The 6,888-nt window shown below is 43.2% G+C and overlaps 1 protein-coding gene across 1 annotated transcript in view; it reads right to left on the bottom strand.

Annotated features, from left to right (window-relative positions):
- Positions 1 to 373: 373 nt before the first annotated feature.
- EVA1A (eva-1 homolog A, regulator of programmed cell death) overlaps positions 374 to 6,888 on the bottom strand; it is a 195,072-nt gene continuing 188,557 nt past the window's right edge. Inside the window, exon 6 of the transcript XR_011526444.1 lies at positions 374 to 397. The gene's annotated coding sequence lies outside the window, so the exon portion shown is untranslated. The remainder of the gene's footprint in view (positions 398 to 6,888) is intronic.

The raw sequence follows: 6,888 nt of genomic DNA, 5'->3' as shown, positions 1-6,888 counted from the left end.
GACCCTAACAGGGTTGAGGAAAATGTTTTCCTCCCCGACACTATGAAGGCAAAAACTTGAGTTTTCTGCTCATCAAAAAACATGAATTGTTTTTTATTCTTTATTAAATACAAAAAAAGCAGCCTATAGACAATATAGTTACCGACTTCAGGACTCCAAGTAACGTTTAGAAACCTCAGTGCTATATTAGAGCAGTTGCAGTTACAAGTAACAGAAACTGAACTTAAATTGGTTTGAGGAAATAGATGGAGGTTTGGGGTAGGGTCTGCCGGTTGAATGGGTCATGGGCAAATACACCAGGATCACAACACTGTCATCAGGACCTTGTCGCTCTTGTTCTATCTTTTGAATCTGCTTTCTTGTATGTTGCCTTTGCTCTTCTTAAGGCTCTCTCCTCCTGTGGGAAAAGAAGCAATGGCAGCTGTAAGCATACGAGACCTACTAGCTGGCAATTCTGGGAAAGAAACAAAGACTCATCTCCCACGTAAAGCCACCAGAAGGGCTCAGGTCAACCGATTTCTGACTCCGTTCCTGAGGCTGGGAGGATGAAAGGTGCTGCGATTTCAGACCCAGGCCATGTTCGCACCCCTGTGATCAGGGTGAAGACAGGGCAGCTGCCCTCTACCATTACATGGGTTCATGCCCAACAGGTAGGAGAGTGTTTCAGAAGGAAAGGGAATGAATGCTGGGACAGGAAAAGGGGACGATATATTCTTAAATCATTTCTTTTGTACTTCTGAGTGTCCGATCATTTCAGTTGTGACATATTTGCCTGGCATTAGTCCACAGCTCTGAGCCCCATGGAGAGCTTCCTGGTCCCGAATTCTCTTTGCTGTTTCTTTATCCAAGTGCTTCAGCTAGATGTCAGCTCAAGCTATGCAGCTTCTCTTTCTCTCTCTCTATCAGGGAGCGGGGGGGAATTACATTCAACTCCAGACAGCTTGGGAAAAGTTAGAAGCGAACGACAGGTCTGAATGCTGTCTGATAGTCCATTTTTAATCAGAGGAGAGCAATTTTCCCCTCTCAAAGGAAGACTCTTCACATCAGGTATTTGGCTTTGAGGTGCTTGCTGATTAATTACTTACATTTACATAACATTAATCTCCTTTCTAACAATTTAGCTGGCTTCCAGCCGTTCCCCTCTACCCCATCAGTCTGGCAGAACACTCTTGCTCTTAAAAGGACCAGAAGTACTTTTCCAATGCATGGATTCTGAAAACATACTTAAATGTAACAGAGTCAAGGTCTTATGCAAAGCTATAAATCATTATTTTCTTTCCTCCAAGTATATTAGGAAGACATCTGAATGAAATGCTTGATCTACACAATTTGTTCTCAGTTGTGTTCCTTCTGCCTGGAACTCCCTTTCCTGAATTTTTTTCCAGAATCCTATTTATTCATCAAAGCTCAGCTCCAATAGCACTCCTTTCTGAAGACCTCCCAGGCCTCCTGGTCATTAGACATCTTTTATTACAATTCCACATCACCATGTAAAACCACTATTTGGGATTACATTCACTCATTCAACAGACACTCATTGAGTCCTTCTGATGCTAGACCCTGTGTAGGTGCTGAGGACACAAATATGATTACAAAATAGCCCCTGCTCCCACAGAGCCCACAGTCCAGAGGTGTGTGCCTGGTATAGTGATGCACAAAGAGAGATTCAGCCAGCAGGAGATACATATGCTACATCTTGAGGAATAAGCACAAGTTCCCCATACAAGAAAGGAAAGGGGTTGGCAGTACTGTCCTTAGATAGGGCAGAGGGGGCCCCACTCGGTGCCCCATGCTTTCAGGGTCCTGCTGTGGCCTTTCTCCAACTCTGCACTACCCCACGCCCCGAGACTATCTGGACCAAATTGTAAGTACCCAGTACTTAGAGTTCTCTGCCTAAATATCCCCAATCCCCCTTCCAGGCTTGTGCTTGCCTCTTCCCCAAGTCTAGCCTCTTGAAGGCAGAATGTGCTGATAGTGTGTGCACCTCTAGGCCCAGGAGGTGGCTAGAGGTGACTCTGGAGAGTGTGGCTAGAGCTCGGACCTGCAGGCTAAGCTGTCACTACACATGTCCGTGGAGCCCCTTGTTGTAGGGATTGGGGGAGAAGAGGGGTGGGCCGAGGTCCAGGGCCTGGAATAGGGGTTGGCTCTTCTACATGTTGGTTCCAGCACGGTAATCCAAGGAGTCTGAAAATTCTAAATTCAAGCCTGGTCTTCAGGTCATTATGGAGAATATTTGTCAAAGTAGGAAGGCAGAATGCATTTTACATAACAGTTTGTTGGCTTGATTTATAACTTTTAAAGTGTACACGTGTGGTAGGTGTGCCTCCATTTATACTCTTGCCCTGGGCTGCAGAAATGTCAGAATAGGCCTGGGAGTTGGGGAGGCCGTGGAGGCAGCTCTGATCAGGGAGAGAAGAGAGACAGAAAGGCCCAGAGGTGTGATTCAGGCAACCCAACCACAAGCAGGCTGGTGTGACCACAAAATGATTCTGAGAATAGTTAGTTATACACACATCCTGTCCTTCTCCACAAGATTATAAGCTCTTGGAAGTCAAATTGCACAGAACATTCATCCTTGTGTTTGACAGAGCATTTTGCACAGACTAAACTCTCAATTCATGGTAGATGAATTCATGTTGAACAAATAAGGTAATATCCATCACTTAGAGGGAAACCACAAATACTCTTCTCACCATTTGCTTACCATTAGGGCAACTGTAGATTAATGGATAGTGAAGTCTTAATTTGCATCAACTGAAGCATAAGTGGACCAGTTTTAAGCTATCTTTATTTAATCCCAAGTAACTTGTAATATGCAGAAAAATAGGAAAAACAAAAATGGCCAACATAAAACTGCTATACCTCAATTTACCTTTCTAAAACATGGGGGCCTGCTGTATTAACCTGGGCCACCAATGACAGGACTGCAGCAACACAGTGAGCACCCTGAGGGGCCGGCATTACATGCAATGGATCACCAACCTGATGGCTGAGCACAACCGACCCTCTGACTTAGCCCCAAGGCCTAAGCATGTTCATTAGTGAATGCAGAATCTTTTCGGGGCAGTTGAGAATGGTTTGCAAATATACATTATTAAATTTTTAATGGTATTCTTTTAAAGGCACAAGGCAGCCAAGAAGGATGAGCTGATGACCTCTGCAGTCTGCCCACAGCCCCTCACACAACCTGACCCATTGTCGTAGGAGAGTAAGACATCTCCGAAAGATCCTCATAGATGGACGTACAGCTTTGTTGTCAAAGTGACTGACAGAAGTCCATTCCTTTGGTGCCCAATAGAAAAGGGCTTCCTCCCACCTGCCTTTCCAAATGGCCACATCTCACTCACCCCTCCAGTCCCACCACAATGCTCAGGGAGGCCACTCTTGGCCCTCCAACTCTGGGTAGTTGCCCCCTCATCTGCTCCCAGAGTTCCCTATGTTTTTCCCACTGTAGCTTTATTGCACGATATTATAAATGTCTGCTCACTTACCTGTATCTTCCACTAGACTGCAAGCTCTGCGAAGGTAAGGAACTGTGTCCTCACAGCCTCGCTCATGTCTTCCATAGATATTTGTCCATTGGTTGACGGAAGGATTGAATAAATGAATGAATACAGTCCAAGTTGGCAGGTAGGCTTATGGTAGAGCCTAAAGTTTATGTTTCTTTCCTCAAGTGAAAGCTGAGCCAGGAGCCTATGGCAGGTAGAGCCACATTTCAGACAAACGTAGGGAGAAGATAAATTAGGTACAAGTCTGTAAAAGATGAGGGCCTGCTGTGTTAACCTGGGCCAGCATGGGCAAGACTGTAGGAGTGCAGAGTTCTCTGAAAAGGATAAGAATGTTTTTATTGACCCAGCTGTATAAATGATGGCTCTCATCCTGGGAAGAAAAGGCATACCCATACCTATTGAATATCTACTAGGTGATAAGCAGTATGTCAATCATTTATATGAATGATATCATTAGGTCCTCATAACGACTCCACAGAAGCATTTACTTATATCTCCATTTTACCCATGAGGACACTGAGGCCCAGGGAGATTAAACAATTTGCCCAAGGTCACACAGCCAGTGGATTTTGGATCTAGGATTTAAATCCCAGTCTGCTTCTTACCACTTTATCATGCTGCTTCCGGAGGTGGAGGGAGTCATCTTAAAAGCACCATATGACTTCCAGCACTTGAGAGCCCATTGTCAAATTTCAGGAGGGAGATGATGAGGATTGGAACCAAGTACGGTGGGGAGGTGGGGGGAGAGGAGGAGATAGATTGAAGAGCTATCTGTGAGGTGGGAACTGGACCGGTGAATCTAATACAATGTTTATTCATTTATTCCTTCATTACAGTATTCAGTGAGCTATATTATATTCCAGACACTGTGTTTAGTTGGTCCAGGGAATACAAATATGAGTAAGACTTGGTCTCTGCATCCAGTGAGCTCAGATTCTAAAGGAAACAGTAAATAAAAACAAATAATGGATGCTACAACATCACCACGCCCGTTAGACTGTATCTTGTTAATATCTCTATCCATTTCTTCTTTTCTACCCTCACTGACAGGTGGTTCACAAACCTCATCATTTCTTACTGTGTTGCTATGGCAGTATCCTACCTGGTCTTCCTATCTTACATATAGCACTAACTAGAGTTTAAAGCCATTTCATGATTTTCCGCCAGGAACTGCTTTTTCAGTTCCTTGGCAACACAAACACAGGTTTAATTGCTTAACTTAAAAGTTTATGCTTGCACATTAAAATAGTAATAGTCATTTATTCAGCATCCATTTTTTGAACACCTGCTATATGTAAGGCTCTTGAGTGGGCACCAAGTAGACCACTGCGAATACAATAGACACGGCCTGTCTTTGAGATTACGTTTAGAGGGATATACGGATGGGCAAATAGGCAAATACAGTAGAGTGTTATAAGTGTGCATGTACAAAACAGTATTATGGGTACTTTGTGGTGGAATATAGGAGGGGCATTTCATCCAACCTAAAGGAGTCAGATGGAAGAAGAGACATTCAAACAAAAAATAAGAGAAATATGTATGTCTGGAGATTCTATACAATACAGAACTCTTTGCCCTACTCAAAAGAATTGTTTTGAATGTATCTTTTAAGGTATAGGGAGCTAGAAACATTAAAGAAAAAATTGGGTTATTTTTCATGGAATTAAAAAAATTAAATTGAAAGAAGGAGACTGTCCCCTCACTTATGACTTTAATCAAAAACTCAAAGTCTGCGTGTCATCTTTAACACTCAGAGGCATGTTATGAGGGCACCAACTAAAGTGTGTCTTTCTAGTCCTTTTCTCCATCATCTTTTATCCTTCCCATTGCTTCTGTCGAAAGAAAGCTCCATTTCCCTGCCCTGGAATTTAGGTTGATAAATTAAAAGATGATTTCCACTGGGAATATTGACAGGCTTCAGGTTTGACTCTGGGGTTTTGAAAGAGGACACTGCTTTTGTCAATGGAAATTCATGAGTACTTGGAATACACCGACGCAATAGTTCCTAAGTTTGGGGTCAAAAGGGGCCTATATTTGTTGGCAGGAAGCACTGACTCAAATCAAATCAGCAGTAACCTTAAGACCATCAGAGAAAAAGAAGCTTTTAAAGTGGTGCCATGTCAAAGTTTGAGACACACCTACAAGTGATGTTGCTGCTGGAAACTGCAGGATCTCTCTGTGCTGTTTTGTCAGCTCTGCCTTCCCCATCTGAACTGACCTGCAGACAACCTAAGCCTGATCATGTTCCAGTTCCCTAATGGGACTAATGCCAGGGACTCCAGTTCACTGAGACAGAGCCCTGACTCATGCCTGACCTCCTACAACCTTTGTGGGTTTGGAGGACTGTGTGTAATAGTGAGTTGAGATAAGAAAGTGCAAGGGAGAGATCTGTAAACACACATATTCTCTCTCTCTCTGCAGACTCAAAAACCTAACTCATTTTCATGATCATGAAACCATTCTGGAGAGTGACATTTTATTTTAAATGCATCTTATCAAAAGTGCATTAAACATATGTGGCCTTGTCATCTCACAGCTCTTTCAATGATGTTTCCTGGAATCAACATTCCTCATAATCATGACTATAAAGATAGTATTAAAATACCCTTAAGAAACAACAAAACAAAATAATAATCGCAACCCGAAAGCCCACAATATATTATTTTATGAAGCATTTTATGAGTTTTTAGATTTTTTCCCTGCTACCTAATTAGGAAAAAATTGAAAGTGGCCTACCCCGAAACCAACCGCCAAAGGCTTGTACTGGACTTGCTCTGGGCTCATGGACTGAATTTGCCCAAAATGGGATGGAACTCCACTGAGGCAGAAGGCTGAGCTGGCTGGGGCTGATTTAATGAGCACTCATGGGGAAGACCATGGGGGATCATGACACTGCAGCAACTGTAGCAAAGGCAGGGAGAAAAAGAGAGTCAGACGCTGCCTGTTAAAACAGGGATCAAGCAGCATGGCAATGAGACAGGCTTTTCACCCGAGATGAGGGCTGGCCTCACCTTGGCTTAACTGGTAAAGTTTATGTGTGCAGTAACGTTCTTCTGTTTAGGACCCATTTGGCTGTCCAGGGCGGTACTTCTCTTAAGTAGGTAGACATGCAAAATATATATAGTGCTCCAAGTGCTCCAGTCTTATGAGGTTTGTTGTCATGGCATCCTCACAAGCCTCTGATTCTGAGATCTTCCCCTCTACTCTTTCCCACATCAAAACTTTCTTGTCCCGCTGTACTGAGAACAGTGTGATATCAGTGAATGGAAGCTGCACACATTCTGCCGTGCATGTGTGGAAATGTTTAAGAACACTTGTAATAAAGATGTTTCTAAGAAAAAAAAACTTTCTTGCCTAGATGATATTTTTCTCTCAGCTT

The sequence above is a fragment of the Equus przewalskii genome, chromosome 14, assembly GCF_037783145.1.
Source record: "Equus przewalskii isolate Varuska chromosome 14, EquPr2, whole genome shotgun sequence".
NCBI classification, from domain to species: Eukaryota; Metazoa; Chordata; class Mammalia; order Perissodactyla; family Equidae; genus Equus; species Equus przewalskii.
The sequence above is the reverse complement of the archived record's forward strand: the minus strand, read 5'-3'. Positions and strand labels throughout refer to the sequence as shown.